The 27,709-nt window shown below is 44.8% G+C and overlaps 1 protein-coding gene across 6 annotated transcripts in view; it reads right to left on the reverse strand.

The window, feature by feature from the left end:
* MIEF2 (mitochondrial elongation factor 2) overlaps positions 1–27,709 on the reverse strand; it is a 226,562-nt gene that overhangs the window by 182,348 nt on the left and 16,505 nt on the right. Inside the window, exon 1 of one of the 6 annotated variants that reach the window (XM_069645700.1) lies at positions 15,468–15,686. The exons of 4 other annotated variants lie outside the window; for them this stretch is intronic. The gene's annotated coding sequence lies outside the window, so the exon portion shown is untranslated. Of the gene's footprint in view, positions 1–15,467; positions 15,687–27,709 lie in introns of those variants that run through there. One more of the 6 variants, XM_069645696.1, reaches the window with a different exon arrangement.

Here is a 27,709-nt window from a genome sequence, read left to right on the forward strand (position 1 = left end):
GAAGGGGAACATGGTGAGAGTAACCCATGTGATCATGGTCTGGGCGCAGGGTTGCACAATGCAAGACCAGTGCACTCTTAGGCTAGGTTGCAATGGGGCAATGCCTAGATTGGAAAGTACGAACCTAGAAAATACACTCTAAGGTTAATGTCATGAGGCAACAACTAGGCGTACATGCTGAGCAGGCTTAGGCAGGCACATAAAGAAACAGAGACGAGGCAATAAGTACGATGACAAGTATGGTAGGTGAAAAAACGGGCTAATAAGGGCTTTCCCTATCAGTAGTCAGGCAGTATGGGCATGAGTCACATATACAGCAGTGGTGGTTCACATAAGATGCAGAAGAGGTTAAATTAAAATGCTAGGTGCCAAGTCGGTAATGCAAGATAGTAGGCTGATTCACACTATAATAACACTTCTGAAAACAACATATTATTCACATAAGCAGAGATAGGCTAATTCTGGTATGGACAGGGTGTTCTGATGCTAGAACATGCTCATTCGGTCTATACGAGCTCGTCTCAGTAGTGGACATGTGAGGCGTATTTACGGAGTGGCATATCAATGCTCGGTACTATATAGTTTGGCACTGGGAGCAAGGTACAGAGTAGGTAAGGGTCAGGCAGTTCGCTCGATTCTCTTGGGGAGGCGCATGCATTCAGGCTATGGTGGGCACCGATTATAGGTACTGTTGGCGAGTAGTGTCACAGGAGTTGTTCAATACAGTGGGGATGAAAACAAAAGCATGATGCGACCGTGAAGCGGTGGTGTAGGGTACATAACGTGAATGGGATATACGTTAGAGGGCTAGGCAGCATGCCACATGGAGTAAACTTGCGGAGATATGCGGCATATGATTTAAGTCGAAAGCATGTAAATATGCTTGCAGTTGTGCAGCGCAAATGGTGGGATGCCTTTTACACGGTTGGTGGCGGATGAAGCTTCAGGTGCAGGATAGGTAGTAGGTCTGGGACAAAACAGGCAGGGGTCCTGGCCCTGGTCTCTGGACAGGCTAGGACAGGGGATGTGCCTTCCTCGAGTGCCTTTGAGGAGGGCCGGCGTTCGCCTGCTGGCGACCCCGATTGGTGGATATGGCAGAGGGCAGCCAATCCACAGTCAGTTGGAGGTTGAAAGCGAAGAAGTCAGCCTAATTTTAGGCGGCGGTCATCTTATAATGTGTTAACCCTCCTGGTTAACGTGAAGAAGAAAGGTGAAATTGCAAGTTTAGTGACAGTGATATCCTTCCCCATAGCCCGAACGTGTTGAACAGGGGGGCCAGGCCAACTTGTACGTTTTATAAAAGTCTGACTTAAATCCGTCTGGACCCGGAGCTTTATTGATTGGGAGAAATGAGATTACCCTGCAGACTTCTTCCTTGGAGATTTCCTTCTGTATATCTACCCTGTCTTGGGCAGATATTTTAGGTAAGCTACAGTTTGCCAGGTAGACTAACTGGTGCTTTTGTACCGAGTCAGCTGATCTGAAAAGATTTGCATAGAATTCCATGAATTCCCTCTTAATGCAGGATTGATCTGTCTTCACCTCCCCCGGGATGTTCTGATCTCTAGGATGATCCTTTCTTTCTCCTCTTTCCTCAGCATCCTTGCTAAGAGCCTGTCTGCTTTGTTCGCTTTTATGTAATATTTCTGTATAAGGTGCATTAGGGAGCGTTGTGCTCTACTTGTTTGTATGATTTTGAGTTGGCCTCCGATTGCCCTGTACTCCCTTCTTATTTCCCCTGTGGTGCCCGATGCCACCTTGAGCATAATAACCTTCAGTTTGGACTCTAGGTCCTCCTCTAGGAGTCTTCGTTCTCTGTCCCTCCTGGCCTCTATCGCTATTTTCCCCTGGATGGTGGCCTTTGAAAGCATTCCCATATTATGAGTGTGTTTCCTTCCTGATTCTCATTGGTTTGGAAGTAGTTCTCTAACTCCTCCCCTAGTTCCCCTTTCAGGGCCTCGTCTTTGAAGATGTGTGCCGGGTAGTTCCATCTTCAAAGCCCCGACTTATTTGGTGGTGTTTTAATATTCAGTGCGATAGAGGCATGGTCAGATAGGGTTATCGCTCCCACCTCTATGTCCGCCACTAGTCCAAATAGGGATCTAGAAACCCACATGTAATCTATTCTCGATGCCGATTTGTCCACATGGGAGTAGAAGGTATACCCTCTGGCATCCCCTCTCTTTTCCCTCCAGGTGTCCACCAATGACAGATTGTCAATTTTATCCCGTTCTTTTGAGTTTTTTTTTTTTGTGGGAGTAAGATATCCTAGCGCTCCTGTCCCTTTCCGGGTCCTGTGCTAAATTAAAGTCCCCTTTGAGAATTATTTTCCCCTTAGCAAACCCCTCTAGTGACAATTGAATAAAATCGGTCTTGTCTGGTAGTGGGGGCACAGATGGAGGCCAACGTGATTGTTTGCCCCATCCCCTGGAGGAGTATTGCGATAGATCTCCCTTTAGTGTCTTTGCTGACATCTACCGTCCTGAGGTCTAGATTGTTTTTCACTGCGATTAGGGTCCCCCCATTCTTCACCTGGTTATTTGATTGTTGGATTTGGCTATAGCCCCGTAGTCTTATCTTTTGTTTATCTTTCCCTTGTATGTGGGTTCTCCCTTGATAGAAAGCGTTCCAATTTTTTCCTTTTTAATGGCGAGTTTAGGCCTTTGATGTTTCAGTGTCTTTCCCTTAGCCATTGTTCGCAGTTTTTTTCAGTAGCTTGCTTAGGGTTACGGCTGTGCTTGGTCAGTTCAGGACCTGGTTCCCCGCCTCCCCCTGCCCCCCCCCCACTCGCTGGGATGGCTCATCCGGCCTCTAGCCCCTCCATATTCTCCTCTGTGGGGGTGGAGTCCCTTCCCTCCCCCAGCGCTCCCCTTGCAGGTCTTCCCAGACCCATGTGTCGATCCCAAGAGTCCCCCCCCCCTTCTTTCTCTCCCACATGGCATTGTGTTGTGTTGCCCCTCCCTGGGTTCTGCATTGCTCCGAGGTTGTTTCCCCAGTTACACTTTTATGTGGCTGAACCCCTTTCTGGGGATTTGTTTTCGTGCAGGCTCTTCTCTGGGGCATGTATTCCACCATTTGGGCCCCTTTTCTTTCTTGCTTTCCTCTGAATCTTGGGTAGTCTGTTCCTACTCCTTTCTTTTTAGTTGTTGCTTTTATAGGCCCGGGTTCTCGCTGCAGGTGGGGTCGAGATCTATCCCTATGATGCTTCCTCCTTAATCGCCCTTGAGTTTGAACACAAGGCCGAATGGGAAGGTCCATTTGTATTTGATGCCTCGTTTCGATAGGTCCTTCACTATCGGGCGCATCATTCTTCTCTTTGTGAGCGTGATCTGGGAGAGGTCTTGGTAAACTTGTATGGTGGATCCATTGAAGTTAAGATCGCTTGTTTGTCTAGCAGTGGCTAGAATCGTTTCTTTTTGAGTGTATTCATGCATGGATACCAGGACATCTCTTAGTCTTGCGCCCGGTTTGTTTATTTTTGGCCCCCCTCTCTGGATCCTGTCTACTAGGATTTTGGCTGGGTCTCCTGCGTCTTAGGTCTGCGAACAATTGTTTGACTGTCTGTGTTAGTTCTGCAACCACTGCCTCGGGGAGTGCCCCAATTCTGATGATCGCTCTCCTGGAACTATTTTCGAGGTCCTCGGTATGGATCGCCATTGTATGTAGTCCTAGCTAAGTGTTCCATCAGGTCTTCAATTTTGTGTGTGTCGTCCGCCATCTCTTTCAGGGCTTTCTTGTTAGTGTCAACTCTCGCTTCTAGCGTTTGTAGGTCTCCCTTCACTTCCTTTGAAGAACCCCCCCCCCGGTCAGGTCCTCTCTCATATTGTCCAATTGGGCTTGAATCGTGTTTGCCATCCTGTCCTCAAAGTTGTGAAAGCATTGTTCGAGGCCCCTTTGCTCCTCCCGATTGCCCCTTGCAGGGTCTCCTCTTCCTCCCGGTCTGCCTCCTGATCGGTGTCAGGCTGGGCTCCACCCTCCTTTCTCCACATTTTCTCAATTGCACCTTAAAGGGTCTTTTTGTTTCCTTTTGTGGGGTTCTGCGTTTCTTTCCCTCTGTTTTTTGACAACTTGGGGTCAGGACGAGGATCAGGGGAGTGATCTTGCCCCGGTCGGGTTTTTTCATTTGTGAATAAGATCTTTTGGTTCTCTGAGTTGATCGGGCCCGGGTTTGGAGGGCTTTGCCAGCAACAAATGTGGAAACGTCTCCCTTCCCTCTGCAGCTTTTGTGCCTCCTGGGCCCCTACTATGAGCTTAGCCAACTGCCTAGGACTTGGTGCTGGTATCTTGCTTATTTTGTTCTCTGTAGTTGTGTTGGTTTCTTTGCCTCAACCGAGACTGGTAGGTAGCGTTTGATCCGGGCTTGGGATTACCAGCCCCACCTTGGTTAGTCTAGTCTGTTGGGGAACTTCTTGCTTGGGCGCCTGATACTGTTCCTTGGTGAAGCTCCTCTGTTTCCCTTGCACGGAATTGGGGGATGGGGGCGGTATGGACGGAGGTTGGAGGTGGTGCTTTGGGGTGCTAGGCCCGGTGCATCCCTTCTGGTGGGAGCCGGTGCCTTGCAGCAGTTCTTTTGCGATCCCTGGTGCTGTGTTTATGCAGGGGGCGGGATGGTGGCTTACGGGTTTGATGTAGAGGGTTGATGTCACAATCCCTTTCCCAGTCTCGCCTCCCGGCCCGGCCCCTGGTGCAGTGGTCAGAGTTCGTTGGGGGAGTCACCTGGATTGGACCACCTCCTCAGCTCCAGAAAGCCTCACCCTCCTCCAGTGTGTCTTGGTTGTCGCATTGGAGGGATGCTGTGTCTGGCCGCTGAGAATCTCATTTGTTGCGCGGCCCGGTAGGTTGCCGAAACTCTTTTCGTGGGAGGTTCACTTCTCCCTTTGAATGCTCACTTCTTTGCTTGGGTTCCTTTTGTAGCATCCCATGCCTCTCCAAGCCGGTCAGTTAGTGATAATTACACAGCGCACTTCTGGGCCACGGGAGCTCGGGCGCTCTTCCCTCCGCTGCCCGGTGTCTCCGTGCATGAGCTTTCCCTGCGGGTGTCAGGAATCGAACTCACCAGCGGGATCTGATTATAGGTCCTAACAGAACCATAACTCCTGCAGTGACTTCACATACAGTTGGTAAAACTCCCTCGCAAAGATTCAGGTTTTCATCACAATATTGACTGCAGCGGAGAGCTCCTTTTCTAGCCCGTTACATCTTACCATGGCGATGAGGTAAGCCACTCCCAACGCGTTGCAATGCCAGAAGAAAGCACACGTCTCCTGCACACGTGATGCCGGTACATGTGACATTAGATGAATAAAGCCTGCCGCCAGAGGTTAGCCCGGTTCTTCTGATTGAAGTGCTACGGACTACCGCGTTCTGTTTTGCTTATCTTGTTTTCGCATTTCTGACCTCTTGTTCTTAGTTTTGGTCATTGCTGCTCCATGTATGTTGCCAAACCAATTTCTGAATCACGTACCGCTTCGCCTCACGTTCTAAATTGCTGCTGCTGCCGCTCGCAAGTTGCCAAACCTATTTCTGAATCACGGACTGCTTCACCTCACATTCTAAATCCTTGTTGCTGCTTGCATGTTGCCAAACCTATTTCTGAATCACCGACTGGTTTTCTTCATGTTCTTACTTCCTTGTGCACCATCCATACAACATCTTGTAATTCACCTAACGGCGGATTATATACATTTTACCTCTATATCCAGAACATCAACTGGAGTAACATGAAGACTAGGGATGCTTGCCGTTTGGGTTTTCCATATAGGCATCCTCGTGCCGTCAGGACAGGACTTTGGACTACTTGAACTGGGTTCAAGGATTTTCACGATCATATTCTGGTAAGACTCATTCCTTATCTCTCTGGTAATTTAGTACTAAGACATTGTTTAGTTTATTCATAGTGTGTTCTTGTAATTGGATTCTTAGGTGAAATCAGAAATCTATTGAAGGACTATTAGCATCCATACCCACTTACCTGTGATCGAACTGCTGGTTTGCAACTTATCAGGTTGGTTTCCCTTCCATATTGATGGTGGGGTTGTTCCACAATATTCCGTGGTATCGATTACTCTTTCTTGTTTCTCCAGCTACACACACACAGCAGAGGGTTACAATTGTGGGAAGAATTCTTCAGCGACTTCCGGGTTCTTTGTTCAGCGCTCCCTCCATGCTGGTTACAGTATTGGCGGTGAGTCCTAACAGCGGGTCTCTGATGTTCAGTGGGTTCGAGCTGGGGGTGTCCTCTGGTGCTTGTGAGCGGGTCGAGTCTGGGCCGCTCCTGCATCTCGTAGTGTGTGCGTGATGGCAGTTGCAGGAGCCTTGCTACGCTCCGACGTGTACTTTTCAGTGGATGCATGCCGCGTCTGGCATCCTGCCGAGGGTCTGCCTCAGAGTTTGGCTGATGGGACCCTTGCTCCTACGCCCTGTAAATGCCTTATGTTGCCTGGGGAGGGGGTTTAATGGCATTTATTCATGGATTCTGAGCCGGTGGGGATGTAGAACTCCTCCTCACTGTGTTTCCAATCCGGCGGCCATCTTGGAATCCATTGCAGTTTTTTTTATTCAGGAGATCAGGAGAAATATAAAAGTGGAAGTCGCATTCTTAAAAATGTATCACTGCGACAATTCTGAAACTACATTCTCCTGATATTTTGACATGTATTTTAGTATGTAAAGTGGGAAATGTGAAAAAACGAAGTGCAGCCGTCAATCCCAAATATAGTGTCAGAGGCCAAACTTTTTAAATAAAACACAGAATAGGTTAAAAATATGTTTAGATTCATCGATCAGTGGGGCAGGTGCAGGTTTTTGCGCACATTCAGTCATTCACCAATACCTTTCAATATCTGTACCCAGAAGAGCTTGTAAATCAGAAAAAAAATGGGAACTGCTGACTTTTAAATTACTGCTCACCTTAGGTATCCATCACTACGATTTTGGAAGGAAAAATATTGCACAGGTTTAGTAGGCAGAAATCTTGCCCTGATGCAGGAAAGGTGTTTCACTAGTCGAAAAGTGTATGGGTATTCCAACAAAAAGATTAAGGACACGTCAACCATGGGTTGATCAGTTTGAAAAGAAACATCTTTCCCATTTTAAAACTTATAGCAACAAAATATTTGCGAAGCTTGGGTTAATTCACATGAGATGCACTTCCGAAATGGGAAATGTCCATAAAGTATAGAAGAAACCAAATATCCTGCTGCCGTGCGTCCTTTTATTTTATTAATTTGTATATATCCATTGTTACGAAATGCTACATCCCTTCCTGTATGTAAATACATGTATACCATTGTTTCGAAGCTGTATAAAGCATGGCGCCTCGCCTCTGCTTCAGACTGGATGTCGAACGACACTGGTCCATGGTGATGGTGATTGGTGGAGTGGCCAGGCAGGGGCTAGTAGTTCAGGTGAATGCTGGGAATTATTCTCTGGTTCTTGTCGTAATGCAACATGGCGAGTACCCGAAAATCTACTCCGCACAACACGTTATGGCGTTACCCGATTTCTGTGGTGCAGGGACAGTGAAAGCACTGAGGAGGGGAAGCCATAATCCCTGAGGTAAAGGGAGGTAGGTAGGCATGGAGTCACCAGGAATGACCTGGAGCAGACAGGTAGAATCAGAGAGGAAAAGGGGCCAATTTAGGCAAGTAGTCAAGAGCTTGCAAAAGAAATGCATGCAATAAGAGGAAACAAATGGTAGGCAGACTGAAGGCAATGGCAGAACTGAATACAGGCAGACAGGATGAAAAAGCATCAAAGGAGCCAGAATGCAGGCAGCCAGAGAGGTTAGGGAAGACAAGCAGCAAATAAGGAGAGCAGGCAGGCAACAAGGTAAGCTAGCTTAAGGAAGGCGAGTAGCAGGCAGAGAAAAATGTAGGAATCCTGAGGCCAGGACAAGGAACTGGCAGAGACAAGGAAAGTGGCAGAACTGTTAACACCCCAAATATCACCAACTTGTGGTTTAAATGGACAGCTAGCCTCAAAACGATGCTCTGCGGCTGTGGTGCGCTGCTAGGACCAGGGGGAACACATCCTACACTGCACAGAGGCGAGATGCTGGTGCCTTTGCGTCAGGCTGATGGTGGCGGCCCTGAACGTTACCTCCGTCCAAGTGCCTGACTCTCACGCCATGCCACAAGGTTGCCACTAAAGCCCCACGTCATCCCGGGGCCCGCAAGAGACAGGCGCCACCGCTGGTATACCCGCCAGAAGGGTAAGTGGTAGCATGCCGGGGTATGAAGCTCCAATCCCCTGCTGCAATCAATGGGATAATCATCTACAGGGTCCCCCATCTGAAAGGGTATGCTGTGAATAAACTGGTTCACTCTCTTTAGATTCAGAGCAAGCCTGCCTACCACTGGAGGTCTTGGACACCAAGACGACTCTGGAGTCACATCCTGTCTGCAAAACTTCCTCGGGACTGGACAAATGGCTGCCTCATCTAGAAGGCTCTGAATCTCTGCTTGAAGACAGCCTCATGTCAGAGGGTCCAGTGGCCAATGGTTATTGACCACTTGTATGTCTAAGTGGAGTGATGAGAATGTTATGCTATAGCACCCCCGCCCCTTCAGAATGTTGAGAATCCAGGGATCGTTGATGGAGGACAGATATCCCTGAAGAAACAGCACCTTCCTCCCAACAGGATTACTCAGAAGGGTTTCCCATCAGTCACGAGTGAGATGAGGCTCCAACGGTCCAATTTCTGGGCTGGTGCCCTTGGCCTGTGCTCAAAGATCAGTCAACTTGTTCTGGTAGAAGAATGGAAGGTTTTTGGCAGCTAAAATGAAGCTGAGATGTGCATAGCTGGCTGGACCTTTTTCTTCCTCAGGGCTCACCCCGCCTCAAGTGCTTTTCCTGCTTATGAACTTGGTGCACCTTTTTCACCAACTAGTCACCAAAGAGATGGGCGACTTGCAAAGACCGTCTCAAAGCCATCACTTTGTCATCCCTTTTTTTTTTTTTAAATTAAAAATGGTTTGGTTTAGATGTTAAACCTTTCATCTTTGGTTATGCTGATTTACGACCATAGGCTCACATTAGGTGTACATTGAATATTTAATTCATATTTCCATTTAATTTCTAGTATAAGAAGTACACAATAGTGAAGATTTCCTTTTTCGTTCCGCCCTGAAGAAATTTCACCCATCGATCTTCAGTTGTTAGTTCATTTGGGGCAGTTAGGTACATGTCTCTAATGCGCATTTTCGTTTCGATCAGGGCTGGACAGGCGATGATGATGTGCTTCAGGGTTTCAGGCTCATTTTCCTGTTTACAGAATCTGCAGAAGGCCTTGTCCATCGATAGAAGGTTCCTAGTATGCAGTAGTTCACGAACTGGTAGCAAGTTCAGCCGAAAGCGTAGAAACAGATCTCTTACTTGAGTTGAAGGAAATCGCTGGAATTAGGTTGGAAGGCGGTTCACTGGATGTGTATCAAATTTACATTCTTGATTGAGTTTATATTTTGCCTTTGCCTCTATAGTCTCTATCCAGTCGCTATATGCAATTTTCTATTTTGCTTTTCCCGAGCACATTGTTAGCATTGAAATGTCTGCTTTATTTCTTATGTCATCCATATGAATTTTCCAAGCTAGCAAGGTAGTTGCTTGAGTTGTGTTTTCTTTTTCTTGGAATATTTCTAATGCCGGCATGTTGGAATCTGTGATGAGTTTTCTGTAGAAATCTAGCTTTCTCCATGTGTGAAGTGATGTCAAAGATTGTAATGCCAATGCCTTCTAGCCATGACCATATTGCTCCATCTAGATTCATCATTGATTCACTTCCGTAAAGAAGGATTGCCACAACTTTTTGTCTATTAAACTTTGCGATTGGTTGCATTGAAAATTTCCCAAATTTACAGTGTAGAAAGAGGCCTTGACGGGCTAGTGAGATGGTTTTCATTCGGAGGAGATTACCCAGTTCGATTCTGTTGGAGATTGATTCACCCATATCCCCAGATATTTTACAGTTGTTACTCTTGTTAGGGGTTGTTTATGCAAGAACAGGGTTTTCGGTTGCTGACTTGTGTTACGAGTTGGTACAAGCTACATGACCTTCGATTTTTGAGTATTTATTTCAAGATGGTTTGTTTCCATATAAATTTCTAGTTTCGTTAGGGCTATTTGGAGGCCTCTCGGTGTCTGTGAGAATAAAACAATATCATCCGCGTACATAATACATGGGATGCTTGTTGTGTTTAATTTGGGGGGGTTGGCCATCGGGGTGTTAGTCTCCGTTTCATAATCAGCTGTAAACAGGTTGAACAATATCGCTGATAATGGACAACCTTGTTTGAGGCCATTGTATGTTGGTATATCTTCTGAGACTGTGGTGTATTTTGCAAGTCTAACTCTGATGGAGGTGTTTTCGTAGAGTAACTTCAGAGGTTCCAATATGGAGTCCGGGCATCCCCATTGTTGTAGTTTAGACCACAACTAAGTTCTGTTAACTAGGTCAAAAGCCAATTTGAGATCAGTAAATGCTGCAAAAATGTGTCTTTTATTGTAGATTGCTTCTTGTTTTAACAGATTTAGTAGAAATAAGTTGATATTTGAACCACTTTGTTTTGCAAAGCCAGTTTGCCTTTTTGCAAATATTTATTTTGCTTCAGCCCAGGTGTTTAGTTTCTACAGGAGAATGTTGGCAAAAAATCTTTCCCAATGGGTCTAGCAGAGCAATAGGTCTATAATTGCAAGGGTCTGTTTTGTCACCTTTTTTATGGATTGGTACCAAAACCCGCCTTTTGCCATGATGGAGGGATGGATTTGGTTCTATCAATTGAATTGAAGAAATGAGAACCGATATCTGACCAGATGTTTATGTTCGCTTTAATGGTTTCATTAGAGAGGCCATCAGGGCCTGGCGCTCGTGTTGGATTTAATCTAGTGATCGCTCTCACAATGTCTTCTGTCTCCCAGGTAAAAGTCCAGGGTCTTTTTATTGATGACAGATGTTTTTCTTTCAGTAGTGTTGCCCTTATAAAGAGTCAGGAAGTGTAATTTCCAATTCTGTTCATCCACATTTGTTGACATCTTATCTGTGTGGTCTGGTTGAAGATTCAATAGTTTCCACAGGTCTCTCGTGTTTCGCTTGTTTAAAGCAAGCAGCATGGTTTAGGCATCATTTTGACCTTGTAAAGCTCTACTGCCCTTCATCCAATTTTTATATTGTTGTTTAAGTAGTTTTATTGTTCCATGGTTTGGTTGAGGTAGACATATCTTTTTTACCTCTTGTCTCAGCTCCTTTTTCTTATTTGCGATTATTCTCGAATATGCGTGTGTTATTGGTTCTTTTGTTCGTCTGTTGTTGACCGGAGCTTGAAGCTACTAAGCAGCTGTGGGTAGTTCAATCGCCGAGTATCGGACAAAGGGTTGCTATTCATTTGTGCCGATCATTTTCTCAGATTTCCTTGAGAGATTTTTAGTCTGCTGAGGCTCTGGTTTAAACTCAATTCTGGGAGCTTGAGTTTTTCTTTCAGCGGGTTGTACGCTTGCCAGACAATAGTCAGAATTGAGTGATCACTGCTGACAGATTTAACATTTTCAGCATTGAAGCAATTGTAAGTGAATCTGGTCACTTAGGAAAATGTAATCAATTATGGCACCGGAGGGGCCTCGCGACCATGTATGCAATGGTTTGAGTGTGACTTTGTCCAGAAAGTGTACTCTGGAGAGGCCTCTGGTTGTCATTTCTTTGAGCCAGAATTTGACTCGTGAAGGCATATGGTTTGTTACTAGTTCTTTGCCAGTCTGATCATACAAATGCAGAGTCAGGTCCCCACATAATATAATGTTGATCTTTGGGTATTTTAGGACGATGGCATCAACGCCAGAGCAAACTTTATCAATAAATGTTTCATCGGCAATAGCCACTGGATTCCAGTAGTTGTTAACTATGCCGAGTAAATCAGGTATGTGTTTTGGGTCTTCTTTAATCATACTTAGTACAGTTATTGGAGTCCAATTGCTGATATTGAGTGATTCAATGATTTTGAGGTTACTGCCCATTTTTATTAAAGGTCAATAATCCCACAGATGGTCATCCTTTTTTGCTGGTTATTGCAGGTATCATCATCACTACATAGCCATCACATATCGGTTGAGTTGTGATCCATGATTCTTGGATACATATAATGTCATTTGTGGTCAAATCGTGGTCCTGTTCTTTAAATAACGAGAGTTTGAAGTTGGATTGTTGCAGTGATGGTTATTGGGTATTGTCGCATTGCTCCGAATATGTTACTTGAGACCAATCCATTACCCTCCGTATATGGTGCTCATTGTGATCTCGTGGGTTTCGGTTATAGAGCTCATAGTGCTCGTTTTCTCTTTTCCAGGTTTTGAGTATTTTCATCTTTTGTTGTTTCTCTGGATTATAGGCTCGTTTTGTTTGGAATCCTTTTTTTGCTAAAGTTTTTTCCAATTCTGCTTCTTTATGTGGTTCAACATTGTCCATTTCAAATCCAAAAGAGGATAGTATACTCTTTTGGCTTACGATGAGTTGTTTTGTGCTAGCGGAGATAAGAATTAACTGAATTCTATCAGGATGGTTCTCATCCGAAAAGATTACTGTCAATATGTCTTTTGTAATAAGCTTATTTAGATTGGGGATTGCTTTAAATAGACATAAGACATTTGTTCGATTGAGAATCAGATCATCTGCATCTTGTTGGGTTGTTTTCAAAGATAGAGCTCATGATTTCGCAGATTGATAAATATTGGCTGTGGTAATCGGATATTGGGCGTTTGATTTAAAGGTGATGTTGGTTGTTCAATAAGGGAAGCGTCAGTTGTGATATGGTTTGTGTTCCATCTGAATCAAATGTAGAGTTAGATTTATCTTCACATGTCAGATTCGTCTGCGCTTCCAGCGTAGTGTGCGATTGCTCATACTCATCCACAATTACAAGTGAAGAGTCACTTGGTTGAATCTGTGCTTCGTCTGAGATATCTAGAGCTTCTAACAGATGTTGCATCAGATTTAACAGCACATCTATTCGTGCTTCCTCAGTTAGATCTGCAATGTTCCTGTTACCACAAGGCGTCGAAGATCCATGTCCAGTCTCAGTCGGTGGTGGTGTAGGAAGGACGGTTATGCTTGGTGGAATTTTGGATGGGTTGATTTAAAGGAATTGGTTTGGGAACAGTAAGATTTCCGAGAAAGGCTCTAGAGCCATCTTGTTTTTTCTTTGTTTTTCTTCTGAACTTTTGCATTTTGTACTTTTGGACTGAAGATGTCATAGTTGCTGACTGCTAACTGCTAAATTAGGGTTCATTTCATTTTTTTTGGCTGATGAGTTCGGGTTGTTTGGGCAATCATTGGAGTTTTGGCCCAACTTCAAATTGCGGATATTAGTGGTACCTTCCGCGTTTGGTATGGTTTGCACCGGTAGAATGTTGTTTACAGAATTATTGTGTAAACCATTTCTACTTCGGTTATCGCTAGGCTGGTAATCAGTTAATTGCAAAGTAGAGATTTTATTGGTGGAGGTCATCATAGCTATCAAGGCCGAAGTAAGTTGTGCATTATGCCACCTACAACTCGTTTCAGCCTGATAATCCAGACGGTCTTCAATTTTATGGATGAAAGATTCAATAAAAATATGCTTCGCATGGATGAGGGCAAGGCGTGTGGCTTGATCCTTGCTCACTTCAACACATGCTTCTTGGATTTTTTAAAAAGGGATCATTGTCTGTGATGTTAATGCTATAAGCATAGTCAGGAGATCCAGCATGGTGGTCGGAATTGATGGCATATACTCCGCTGTAGATGGTATGTTCGCATCCGTATGCTTATGTGTGTTTGCGTCAAATTCCTCCTCTGAGGGAGTGGTTTTTGTGTATATTGATGTTTGCATCAGGTGTTTCAGTTTTAAATCTTCTTCTTTTGTTATATGATGCTTAGGACTTACATTGAGATGAGTTAAGTTTGGCGTTGACATTGAGGAAGTGTGGTCAGTGTGGCCAAAAACCTCTTTTCACTTTTCTTGATTTGCAAGAAGTGCTTCGATCTCTAACATGTCCAAGGATAATCAAGCAATTTTTGGATTTCGTTGGGCAGAGAGTGAGTTAGCTATATTCTGTGAAAGCCGCTTGCTTTCATACAGAGATTGCCATTGTCTCTTAGCTAAGGCAGCTTTGTCCCTTTGTGAGATAAGTGGTGCATATAGTTCTCCTATTGTAGGATTCCTGGAAGGGGGTGAAAGATTGGCAGTATTTGCTAATGGGGGCTTAACTGCATCTGTTCCCTCGTGGATCGAAGAGTGGGATTGCTGGAGTCTTTCCAATAGAGACGTTTTTAACATCTTGTCATGTTGGTGATCGACCGCTTCACTCTGTTTTTCCCGACTATCAAGAATATCAGGTAAATGTTCTTCTTCCTGTAAGAGGGTGGGGTCATTTTTCTGCCTTGGTCTATCGTTACATGAAGGGGTTATTGGTACGCAGTTGTAGTCTATTGGTGTCGATGTAGACAGTCCTTGGGTTTGCAGGTTGTGTAAAGGTTTTCCAACTCTTTCGCCAGTTATGGGTCTAGGTAATATGCCTTCTCGTTCCTGCGTTGGTGTAGAAATGTCATCTTTTTTTAGTTCAACTTTAGAGACATTCTTTTCCATATGGTTTGGGTTCTCCATTGCCACATCACGATTGAGTTGAGCATTGGCAGACTCATTTGAAGTCCGACAATGCGTTTGTGGTATACTGCAGGGAGAGCTTATTTGTGATTCCTTTCCCATATGATTGTTTTTGTCATGCTCTTTTTTTGTAGAGATCGGGTTTTTGTGCTTGTTTTTCTTTGGGGAATGATAGTGGTGAGCACTTTTAAGCGTGGTCTTCTATGGGGACCGCTTTGGGTGTTGATTATAGCGGAAGTCTCATAATCTTCTTCCATCCTTAATGTGGCACAAATATAAGGCTGTAAAGCTATGAGGATTAGAAACTTTGAGAGTGTCTTTGGCACCTATCTGCCCGATGCAGTATTTGCTGGAGTACCGGGCGTCTTTGAGTAGATTTGACATTGTTGTTGAATCACTGAATCACAGTTTTCACTCTGTTCAGTTTTTCGTGCTACTGAGTCAAAGGCAAGGAGCCCGCAGTCCTCAGAGCTAGGTTGTGATTTGCAGCGTTTTTGGCATGAAGGGGTCAACGTCCTTATTTAAATTAGTAATATATGAGAAATCTCAATGTATCAGATAGTTCACAATATAAGGTAACGTGCTACTGAGTCAAAGGCCAGGGGCCCGCAGTCCACAGAGCCGTTTCGTATTTTATTTTCCTTCTTCCTTTTACTCTTTCCGCAGCGTTTGTATGCATTAGGTTGGAGCGATTCCAACAAGATCGGCTCAAAAACGCTTGAGATTATGAGCTGGGGTCGAAATGGTAGGACATATACAAGAAAAGTCAGCAGTGGAGGAGAGTGACAGTTTTGGGTGGGTTATCTCATAGTAGCCGTAACTGGAGATATAACTCCTTACCTTTTACAACGTGTATTCCTGTAGGACCAGCAGGCCAGGCTGTCGGCAGCAAAGCAGCAAACAGCCAAACAGTCGGAGCAAATGTCTCTTGCTCTTGTCGCGCTCGGGTTTATCGCCGCAAGGGCTGCTGGGGAGCCTTTTTCTGCCTCACTTCCTGGTGTGGGCGTGGCCTCGCTGGGGGCGTGTCCTTGTCCCACCTCACGTCTTCTACCTTTCCTCCTCACGGCTCACTGCACGCCGCCGAGGGAAAGTAGAGGAATCAAGTTCACAAACTGTGCAAGTTGCGCTTTTCAAACTACACAACAGCACAGTAGCACAGTCAATGCAGCAAACGTCAAACAGTTGGAGCAAATGTCTCTCACCCTTTTCACGCTCGGCCTTATCCCCTTATTCCCTTAAAATGAATGTAAATTCTGGCTGCAACATTCATACCCATAAAGAAGGAGGCCGTCAGACCGCACTGAAGGCTTAATCAGACAGGAATTTGAAATGACGTTTCATTTCTCTCTCCAAGAGAGCTGAACACTCATGCCCATCCTCAATACATGGACAGAGCTCTTGGAAATCTTCAAGAAGAGCCTGTGCTGTGTAAGAAGCATACATAGGTGAGCCCAAGGCTAGATGAGAGGCTGCATATGACAAATCCACCTTCAGGCCCACTGTCACAAATTACTGGATGACAAGTGAAGCTAGACATTAAATCAGTTTCCAGAGTGGCAGGCAATTAATTCTCACCCCATAGTAGCGAGTATGGTTTACCCATGAATTGGAGCAAAGAAATTCGGTCTGGCTCCTTCCATTATGACCACACTTTATCCTGAATATCCGCAATCAGCATGTTTTCCCAACTGTCTTTTTGAATTGCTGCAACATATGTTTGGGATTCATGGAGGTAGGGTCTGCTTCTGTGAACTGTGTTCTTGCGGCCACATGTTCCAAAACCTTCCCCACCGCTTTCTGGTCCAAGTATTTAACTCTAGCCTCCTTTTCCTCTGCAGAATGGCAGGACTGAGAAAGAGACCCTTCACTGGATATTTGCGCCAACTCTCCATGCAGAGAACTGCACCTCCCATAGAGTAACTCTAAAAGGGCTTTTAATCTGGCCTTAAAGTCAACCCTTCTCCTGTGCTTCTCGTGTGGGAGAGGAGCTGCTGGTTTCACTGGAAGTCTCTCTGGCTCTCCTCTTAGCCCTCCGGCGAGAGCTCATGCTGCCTGAGCAACAATACACAGCTTTCAGGGTCAGCATATTTCAGTGTCCAACTTAAGTGATATTCAACAACACACCACAATCAAGGGATCCCTTACCTGCTTCCCTTTTCAATGCCACAATCCCAGCCGGCGGGCCGCCTCTGCACTGGTCACATTGCTCCTCAGCAAAGAGTTGACCCCATCCCCCAGCATTCCCCTTCTGCCTAGGTTTCCAGGTCTACGATCCTGGACAGCAGTCTGACCCACCCAGCTAGGCAGCCAGAGGACTTTACTCCACGACTTCAGTACCGATGGCCCAGCTCAGGTTCCCAGGTCCATTCCTCACCAGAGTACACCTGATTTTCCGTCTCACAAACCCAGTAGAGAAGACTGGAGCAACGTTACGAAAAAGGACACTCACCCCAGCGGTTCCCTGAGCACCCCAAGGGGCTGCAGTGCAGCCAGACACGAGGTGGCAAAGTACGGCACCATCCATATTTATACCAGGGGGGATGCTACAAAAGGCAGGGAAGTTTTGCACGCGCCACTGGCTAGCGATATATGACTCTTGGCCAGTAATAATGGTGTGCTGTGTGCATGTATAGAATGGAGGTTCCAAGAGACTTTATGGCTGGCTAGTAGCTTGCCATTTTAATTTTCGCCCCCTGCTACAAGGGGACTGGGGCAAAGGCTGACTTCTTCAAAGAATAAGGACTGTGACGCGAAAGAGGACGACGTTGAGGTAATGTTATGTTCCTATGCTTGTCAATTTTAGGGGGATATTTCCCAGACTGGAATTTATTGCAAGTTTTAGTGCCATGCTAACTGTCAGGAAATTGGGGGTTAGACCCTGCGTTGGGAGACGTGTAGATTAAAGGGAGACTGCGATTCCGACGCAGGTCTCCATTCCCCAGAGTGCACAGGCCCGTGTGATCACACAGTGGATGCACACGTATACCACGCGCATACCTTTTATTTTTGCTTTCCAGCATCTATGTAGCAGCCGGGCTGTGAGGGTGAATACAAGGAGTCATCCGGTCCTGGTCCAGGTATTCTAAGCAACAAGGGCCGCGGTGGGCGCATTAATTGGAACCGGCTAGTGAACGCCAGAGGGGACGCCATTGAATCAAAGGCCTCTGAGCCATCAGATAAGTGCAACCCAATCTATTTAGTATGTTGCATAACAAAGGAAAGATTTGCCTTTAATAGTGTCTTGCACTTTGTTTGCAATTGTTTCAGTGGTTAACAAATGACTATGGCATGAACTAACTTCTAAAGGCTACCTTCCTCTCCCACTCCGCAGTATTAAGATTGGTGATTTACTGGTGTCTCAGTGCAAATGGGCAAGTGGTCAGGAACAGGGTTATGATGTATAGCAAGTACACATCAGTAAGTGTTCAGAATCTATTATACAAGGTTATTTCAAGGCATATGAGCAACTGCTAAGAAACTGTGCTAGGTTATATTTAGTGCATATGTGCAAGAGGTACATGCAGAGCATCTGAGGTAATGTCTGGGGAATTGTGTTCAGGAGAATTTTGTTATGACAAATTTATTGCACATGAAGAATCAATAAACTGTGTTGAGGGTTTACACGAGGAAACAAGAACGGGAGTACCGATATGGGATTCCGATTATGTAGTGGATGCATTAAGAGTATGTGACTATAGTGCAGAGTGTAGAGTCTAGTGTGTCTCCTTGGTTCCCCTTCTTATCCGTTACCTCTCCCTAAACCTATTTCTGATGTTCCTACATCCCTGTGTCTATCCATAACCTCTTCCTAACCCTCTTTCCCGCCAATGGTTGCCCTGAGGTGGCCTGTGTTTATCAAGTAGGAATCTCGTGTCAATCCAGGTGGGTGGGTTGTGTACATTCAGCTTCCATGGTTAGATTGAGGGTGCAGATTGCACTCACTACACTATCGTAATTACAAAGATAACAGGGGGGAGCTCCTTATCCTCAGAAGGTGCCTCCCTCTGGAATAGCCGCCCTGCGTCTTGAGCCGGTCTCCTGAAATTCTAGAAACTCCTCAAGACCTTACTCTTCTCTTCCTTTTCTCTCCCTCTCCCCTGCTAACCTAGTTCTCTTTTCTTTACCTTTTTCCCTCCTACCCCTTACTCATGCCGACTGGCATACCTCAGAGTCTCACTCGTCCCCCGGCAGTCCTCTCTCGCACTTGCCTGCGGGCCCTACACCCCATTCACACTCAATGCACTGAGAAATGACCCCCAAGAGAGTGGCTCTCTCTGCACTTACCCCAGTCCCAACCGACAGGGTGCACTTGATGCTCCCCTCCCTGTGACCCCTCTGTGCACTTGATCGATCCGTACGCACCATGCCAGTAGATAGTTTGTCAGTTTCTCCCTCATCTTCACCTCTAATTGCACTGTTAAATTGAAGAATCACTGTCAGGCCAATTTGTTATATCCCATACTGTTAAATGTTTTTATGCATTTACTCTGCCTGTGCAGACTATTATCGTCACAGATTTTCAAGGGCTCTGAGCAAATTCCCCCCCCCCCCCACGTGTTCCCACCCTCCTTGAGCACTTTGAAACACTTGCCTACGTATAGGCGCTATATAAATAAACAATACAAACAAACAATACAACAACCATTCTTGCAAATTCGCAAAAAAATGCCAAAACAGCAGACCATTCTTGGGATTCATTGGGTGATATGTTTTCTTCATCATAAAACCCATCAGTAGGTTATTCCAATGTCACAGATAGCCTCAAGAACACACCAACTCCCAAAGACAGTTCAAAGGTTTTTGATTTGTAGTAGAGGGGCTTTATTTAGCTAAGGAATGTGCAGTCCCTCAAGCCAAGGCTCGTCACTAGAGATCGGTATCCCTAACTATCTAAAAAAACTGCCCATCTCAAGGTGATGGCTAAAGATAAACACATTATCTGTATAAAAACTCCCTCTGTGAACAATCTTGAGATCCCTATTCAAAGAATCCCCAAGGAGATGCAACTCAAGGTTTGTGCATTCCAGGTACTCAAGCCCCACTTGGTCTACTCCTTCCATGCTCTGATGTTCCCTCCGCGTCTCCCCGTCACTCTCCCCCATCCTACTTATTCCACCGTCTCTACTCGCTCCAACTTGTTCTATCCCTTGGTTGGTCCGGTCCTCATGGTTTACCTCCACCCTCTGATCTTATTGTCTGCTATTCTCCCTCAATCATTCCCCCTTACCACTCCGCTCATTCAAACCCAAATACCAATTTGGACATCAAACAAAACCTTGCACATTGCCTGAACAATACTCCTCCATGCTCCTCTGCACTATCCTTCCTCTACCTAGTCCTGAACAACACACAACTTCCTGGGTCTCCTATTATCCTGCCCCTTTCCTGCTAGTTACCTGGGCCAACCGCTTACTGTTTGTTCTCCCCCAGCCCCTCAGGATGAAGGACAATTGCCAAAATGCAGAAAAGGGGGGTCTAAGCCATGCCGATCTCACTGTGAAGGTCTGCCTGGGTTGGTCAATGGCGACCCTCTGCAGTGAGCTTGACAGTTCACGTCCTAGTTTGTGCGAGGGCTCCCTAGAGTATTTTGATTGTTGGTTGAGGGGGCCACTCTGCAGCTCCGTAATAGGTGAGCATAGTGTCTCCACAGAGCAGTTTGGAGCTTTCCATATATGCGCCAACACCTGTGTTGGTTTGCTGGGCTTTTGTATAGTGCCTTTGGTTTGTGATGCTGCCAGTTTGGGTGAGTGTTCATACAGCAACTCTAAGTCTCTCTCCCTCTGGCTGCTCTCTCGTCCTACCATCAGGCATGTTGGAACACAGTTTCCTATAAAAGACACAAAGAAACTGGCCAGCGTAATATGAGACAAGTGTGGTGTGATCGACAGTGGTACTCTGTACAAGCAAGCTGTAACAATAAGAAGGGACTGGGACTGGAGCCCTCCCAACTACCACCACCTTTCCCCTCTGGGGTAGGAGTGCCTTCCATCCAGGTAGGCCTCCCACCCTCGGCTAAGAAGGAACCCCACCAACTCTTGACAGGATCATACTACTGACCCTGACAGACTAAAACAAATCAAAATGCATTTCAATGTGGCAATTTATAGTAAATTGACCATTTGTTTGTGATATCAACCACTTTTGTTTTTAAAGCGAATGGACCATACCCAAGGGATAAAAATAGTGTCAATAGAATTAAACTTCTTAACACGTCCAAGTTGCCTGTGCTCTTCCCTATTGGGAAGAGCACAGGCAACTTGTGATGTGTTAAGAATTAAAGTCAAAATAGGTGCAGTTTGGTTTGAGTGGCATCACAAGTCCCCAACGTTTGAGTGTCTTAAATCCCATACAAATATAATTTGATTGGTGGAGCAAATAGACATGTTAAACCTGGTGACAATTCAAACCAGCCTACCAGGGTTTGCACTGGGTGGCCATGGGTAAGATCTACCCGAATCTGTGTCCAACAGAGCAAGGATATCTAGCTACCTTGAACGTGCTGGCTGCAGAAACCGTTATCATGCATTCTCCATAGATGTAGTGTCTAGATCTTATCCAGTGGCTTACGACAGCTAGCCCTTAGGCTTCTGGGGAGTTAGAATTATGCATGGCAGGGTGGACCCCACCCACTGCAACCTGGTACAAACCCTGAAAGGCTGGCCTTCCTGGTCATCCGAGTCCCCCTCCATGCCTTGTAGGAGGGACAGAATGACTGCCACATGTGCCAATCATCAATTACAAAAGCAAAACTACATACAAGTCTCGGGAGTCCCACAGCCTTATAAACTCTTAAGTCAAACAAAATGTTTCTCACAAACCATGGATCAAGCATAAAAATTCTGTTTCTCTCTGCATTTGATGCAGGTTTTATCATGTGTGCGACGAGACCCAAATCATCGCCACTGACAGAGTAATGAGGCCAGGCAGGATTAGTAAGAATGGCCACCCAACAGGGAATAAGACCATCAAGCAGGATTTGCAGTATTCACCAGTAGGCAAGAGATCCGGAACTATGACAGAAGCCAGGGGGTTAGCAATTATGACCCCAGGCAGGTTTAGTAATACTGATGAGGGGGTATGAAATTTACTAGACTGCTACTCTGGCAGCGGCTTAGAAATATTGACAACATGCAATATTAATAAAGAACCACAGTCTAGATTAGCCAACCTGTGCTCATGTAGAATTAGCAATAATTACAAACTCGACTGCTCAAACATTGTATCGATTGTGTAATTAATCTGTAATGATTGTGTAATTAATCACGCCTTAACACATCCTTGCTCCTCACTGCCAGCCCAACCCTCCTAGAGACATATTCAAACCGAGACACATAGGAAACAGACCCACACACAAGTCCCGACACTTCACTCACACTGGCAGATTCTCACTCTCCATTATCCCAAACAGGAATAGCACACATTCCTGCCAACACTGCATCCCCCACATAGCACCAGTTATCATCCATACTCTCCAACACACGTTTAAACCTTCTTTACACAAGGCATAAATTAGTTTTCAACAATTGATTAGCAGTGTTTGCTAATTAAAATATTTTTGATTAGCAAGCAAACCTATTTGATTAGCAATGTTGTACGTTATTTTTAATGTCACCAGATGTTATTTGTACCCAAGACATACAAAGAGCTACATTTTTGTGTACAACTGAAGTAAGACATTAGTGAGATAAGTCTGCAAAATGTAAAGGTTTGCTGAATAAATGTACAGTGGTTTGTAATCATTTGAAAAAGAAAACTTGTCTTGCCTAGCCCTCCCACACAGGTATTTGGCACTTTTAAGAGTAGAGGAGACAATTACTGCTGCACTCTCCCTCACCCTATTAGCCCCTCTGAACTTGCAATGAACAGACAAAAAGGGTTGACATAGCCCTGAGGGCAAGAGAGGAATGTAGGGTGAGCTGTGCCTTCATTCAACAAGGTAATTTAAATAGCTTGCTTTGCTACAATTGTCACTTTAATTAGCAAACCTACAGAATGGCATAGCAAATCGTTATGCAACACTGCTTAGTTTATGCCAAGCTTACACACACCCTATCTTACCACAGGTACATACGATGACAGGACAGAGGGGAGTAGAAGAAAATGGAAGAGGGTAAAATGACAGTATGGGAAAAAAGGAGAGTAACATAAGGTTAGTGGATATGCTGCCAGCTTTAGAACCAGAAAATCTGAGTTCTAATTTGGGTTCTCCACTTGACCAGAATTCTTTGATCTTAGGGAAATCACCATCTCCCAATGCTTTTATTTGCTCATCTGCCAAATGTTCGGTTGCTTTGAAATAAAATGTACCCCAATGAAAACACTTTTTTCCAACAACTAAAAAACTGAGAAAGGGATGTTTAATGGCTAAATTGAAGATTCTCAAACAATAAGATATGGATTTGAATCCTGGCATCTTCAACTACGCCTAATCGATCTTTGACACATTGAATTAAATAGCTGTATGCCAATATCTGTACTTCCGTATCTGAAAATGTATTGAAATAAAGTGACCACCAGCATATGCTACAATATATTTAAAATGTTATAAAAATACAAATATTTAAAAAAGGGTCAAAAACTGGACGGTTGCAACCTTGCTGTGAATTTGCTGATTTTGGAACATGAAGATCCACGTTCTACTCCTGGAAACATCATTTGATGAAGTGTTTGATACTGGCACAAATCACCTACTCTTCGTTATTTTGACTGTCAGATTTAGGAGTGCTTAGAAACAAACTAGGCACCAGTATACTGCACATTACAACAAAATAACTGCTTAGGAGAGGTGATGTTGGGCTGCGTTGCAAAATCATGGACGTACTAATCAAGAAAATTGGGAGTATAATGACGGGCATCATACTGTTGTGGCAATTAATACCCAATTTTTTCAGCTTGCAAGCACTGTGGATTGCTTTCAAAGCCCCAGGATTAAAATCAATCCAGCTACTGACCGTTTGAAAATCAGTATGCCGACAGTTTTGTTAACTGCTTTTGTGTGCCCATGATCCTTTCCTGTTATAAACATGGTGCAGCCTCAGGCCTCCCATAAATATTGCCAAAAAGCATACACTCTCTCATCATACAGATTAAGGGTCATTTGATGTCTGATATTGTGAGATCAACGAGGGATAAAGAGTGGGGAACTCCTGTTTCTGGTAACCCACTGATTTTGGTTAAGTAATGCTGCCATTTCTAAAATATAATTAAAGCACATGACCAAAATGGTTTAATCTTTGGCAAATACCTGTGCTTCGGTTTTCTTGAGTGATATATATATTGGAATGCTTGGTAGTGAACTGAACACAATATGAAGTCCTGTATTAAAATTTAAATGATTGGCAAGAAATTAAAATGTTATGTTATTGGGACTTGTACAGCACACCGCTGCCATTTTTCATGGTCTCCAGGTGCTCAGGCGGATCTGAAAAAGAAGGGGGTTGGGACTGTTACTGGGGTTGAGAGGAAAAGTGCAATGGAATTTGATTTTTTGTTGGTAGCTTCAGATAGGAAAACACGGTCACTGTGTGCTGGTACGATTCTGGTAGATGTATGCAGAGGTTTCCTGTGTGTTGGGTGTTGTGGAGATGGTAGAGTTTGTATTTTAGATGTTTTTTGTCTGGGGTTTGTGTCAAGTCAGTTTTGCAATGGGTGGTGGAAACGCTGAGGTGTTAGAGAGTTATTAGTAGGGTTGGTTGGGCAGTTTGGGTTTGTTTGCGATGGGCTAGCTCTAAATGTAAGTGATCTGGTAAAATGGCAGATTGTTGCCTTTGGAAGCAGAAAATCTGGATCCTAAGCTCAGTTTCCCTACTTAGTAATTAAATAAGACCAAACGGTTCCGATTACCTCCTGGTGCTTCAGACCCCTTCCCTGCCAATACCTTTTCTTTACCCCCACCCCACAGTAAAAGCAAGTGGCAGCGCACGTTAATGAGCCACTGGAATGTACCCATGTTTTGCACCGGTATTGTCAATGTGATATATATTCACTTGAAATGTTCACTCTACACTGCTTTGTACAACAGCAAGTGCATGCACGTTCATGCTTTAAAAACACTATGACATTTCTTTACTATTGAGTTGGTTTGCTTTGTTAGCTTGCTTGTAACTTTGCACTGTGTAACTGAAACTATTGTTGTCTCGGGCCAATGAGATCGCTAAAAGTTTCCCTTGTTTAATTTCTGATTGCCTAAACTGCAGAACCACTTTTCCCATCAGTGATCAGATATATATTTTATGTCCAGGCGCGTGCTAGCCGGTGTGTTCTAGCTGGATCACGTTTGGACTATTGACAGCTGCTCTCCACGCTCACGGTTTGTTTTACTCCTGAATACTGTTGCATTGTATTATCTTAATTTTGTATTGAGCACCAGCACAGTCTTCTTTCAACTACCTTTTGCACTCTTTTTGTGCGGTCGAGAACCTTTGCTTTCTGCTATTATTACACAAACCGCAGGCAGAGATTTTAGCCCGATATCTTGCCACAAATTTCGGATTTCGGCAGTTGCTCTAGCACCAAGACCATACAAGGAAATGCCTCACCCAAATTGGCCCATGACCGACATTGCGTCCACAAGTAAACCAGTAGAAGGCTAGAGGACTTGATTGCAACAGCCCAATCAGATTAAGACATTTGCATTAATTTGCTTCCTCTGGCTAATGTTGTGACTGGTTCCTCTCTTGCGGACCCGGTCTCCTTGTCCTCCACCAATGCTGAGCCTTGCACAAAAGGGCCAGGTCTCATACATTGCTTGGAGCCATCAGCAGCTTGCATTTCAGCCGGGCCTTACTCAGTTCCTTTATCCACTGCAGAACATGAGGCGGCTCCCTCTTGGAACTCTGACACCTTGAATACCCTGGTCAACACTATTCATAGCCTTGTGTCACCTTCGTTAGCTTCTCCTTCTCATCTGAGACTCGGAGCCTTATCAACTACCACACAAGGTTTCGAATTCTGATACTCTGAAGGTCGCACCATTAAACACCCGCTCTCTTGTGAAACATAAGTTTGAGCATCTTGACCTTATTATTGACTCTAACTCCAACCGCCTTGCACTTACCGAAACCTGTCTCCATGAGGCAGACACTTCTGCATCCGCCTTCGCTACCCCAGAGGGGTTATATAATCTACTTCGGGTCGAACTGGCTGGTGCCAAATGGGTGCGGGGGTGGCAATTCTGCTTTAAAAATAGTCTTAATGTGCACACTTCCAACGTGCTTTCAACAGATAACTGTGAGGCACTTCTTGTGAAAGTCTGTTTAGACTTTCATACATACATTAGCTTCTTAATTTTATGTAGACCTCCACATAAATTGCCCTATTTTGAGAACTACTAGCCTGCTCTAATGAAAAACTGAACTCTCATGTCACCTGCTATTGCTGGGGGATTTCAATCTATGGGCTGAAAATTATCAAGATTCTGATGCCATGTCCCTTACCCATAGGCTTGAAGCGTTCGGCCTCAGCCAGCATGTTAAGACTCTCACCAATCAGGGTGGCAAAATTCTCGATTGGATCCTGACATACAATATTCAAACTCTTCTTTGGCGATTGACTTTTGTCCCTGGTCTGATCATCATATAATCTGCCTTATCCACCGAAGCAGACTAAAAGAACCACATTGCTTAGAAATCTTAACAAGGTTACTCCTGAGGCCCTGGCAGATATTGCCATTCCTTATCTTTCCAATGCTTCACTCTATGGTGGTGTTGACTGTCTGGTGTCAACCTTTCAACAGGCAATTAGTAAGGCAATGGACTTCTTCGCCCCTGTGAAAGAAAAAAACATAAAAAGCTAAGAGCAAGAAAAGCACCTTGTTTAACACAGATTACTGAGTTTAGGAAATACAACTGATCTAGAGAATGACTTTGGCAAAAGGATACGTGCTCCAATACCTTGCTTAAATATATGCAATCTGTTTAACTATGTAGGCAAGCCATTTAAGCAGCCAAACAATCCAGCTATAATGCCAGAATCTGCAAGGCAAAATCCAAGTAAAGGGAGCTTTTCCCCATTTTACGCAAGCCCGAAGAAAAAAAAAAGACCGCCAATCATCAAAAGTGACTCATGGGTTCAGGATATTCAGGATAAACTGATTTTAAAAAAGTATCAGGTCATCAGCAATCTATAATAGTCTGCCAATGGAGCCTGGACTGTTCTCTCAAATGACATAACATCAGCAAAGTCATCCAATCAATCTTGGGAGGACCAGTCGCTGTTCTCCTTCTCGCAGGTTTCTGAGAGTGAGGTCCAGACTATCCTGGCCGGCATGAAACCCACTTTCTGTTTGGGTGACATATGTCCTGCCTCGGTGATCAGGGAGTCGGTCTCCCCCATTCCATAGATCACTAGGTTCTTTAATGCCTCCTTCTCTGAATCCTGTGTCCCAGCCAAATTGAAGGAGGCCTGGATCACCCTGCTCCTGAAAAAGGATAATCTAGACCCTGCAGCTACCACTAACTATAGGCCAATCACTGGACCATGGATAAAATTGCTTATATGCAGCTGCAGTTCTTAGAGACACATGATCTGCTGGGTGCCCACGAGTCAGGTTTTTGTGGTAGGCACGGGACGGAGACGGCGCTCCTCGATCTAGAATCCAACATATCGAGCATAATTGATGGCGGGCAAGTAGCTCTTCTAATGCTCTTGGATTTGTCTGCCATGTTCAATCTTATAGATCGCTCTCTGCTTATCAAAAGGCTGATCGATTTCGGTCACTTCTCCATACATGCTAATTCCTGGATGGAGCCTTTCCTGGGCCCCTGTGTGCTTAGGGTGGCTTAAGAAGACTGTCAAGCATCCCCTTATGTGAGAAACCTGAAGGTGTCTCCCTGACTAATCCCCAGGGATCAGTCATCCAGGTGGCCAGGACACGGTCATCACTATTGGATCAAGTTCCTTTGGGTGGACCAGTGAGGGAGGATCACCTGGATGGGGAGTGGGACACCAACGGGTGAGATACAGAATCCCCCTTTCTTATAACACCTTTACCCCATAGTACCACGTAGGAATCAAACACTCTACCCTCCATCCCCCTTTACGACACAAACTCGCACACCATGAAAGACGATGGACTAACACCA

This window comes from Ambystoma mexicanum, chromosome 2p, assembly GCF_040938575.1.
Source record: "Ambystoma mexicanum isolate Mex_15411 chromosome 2p, UKY_AmexF1_1, whole genome shotgun sequence".
Classification (NCBI taxonomy): domain Eukaryota; kingdom Metazoa; phylum Chordata; class Amphibia; order Caudata; family Ambystomatidae; genus Ambystoma; species Ambystoma mexicanum.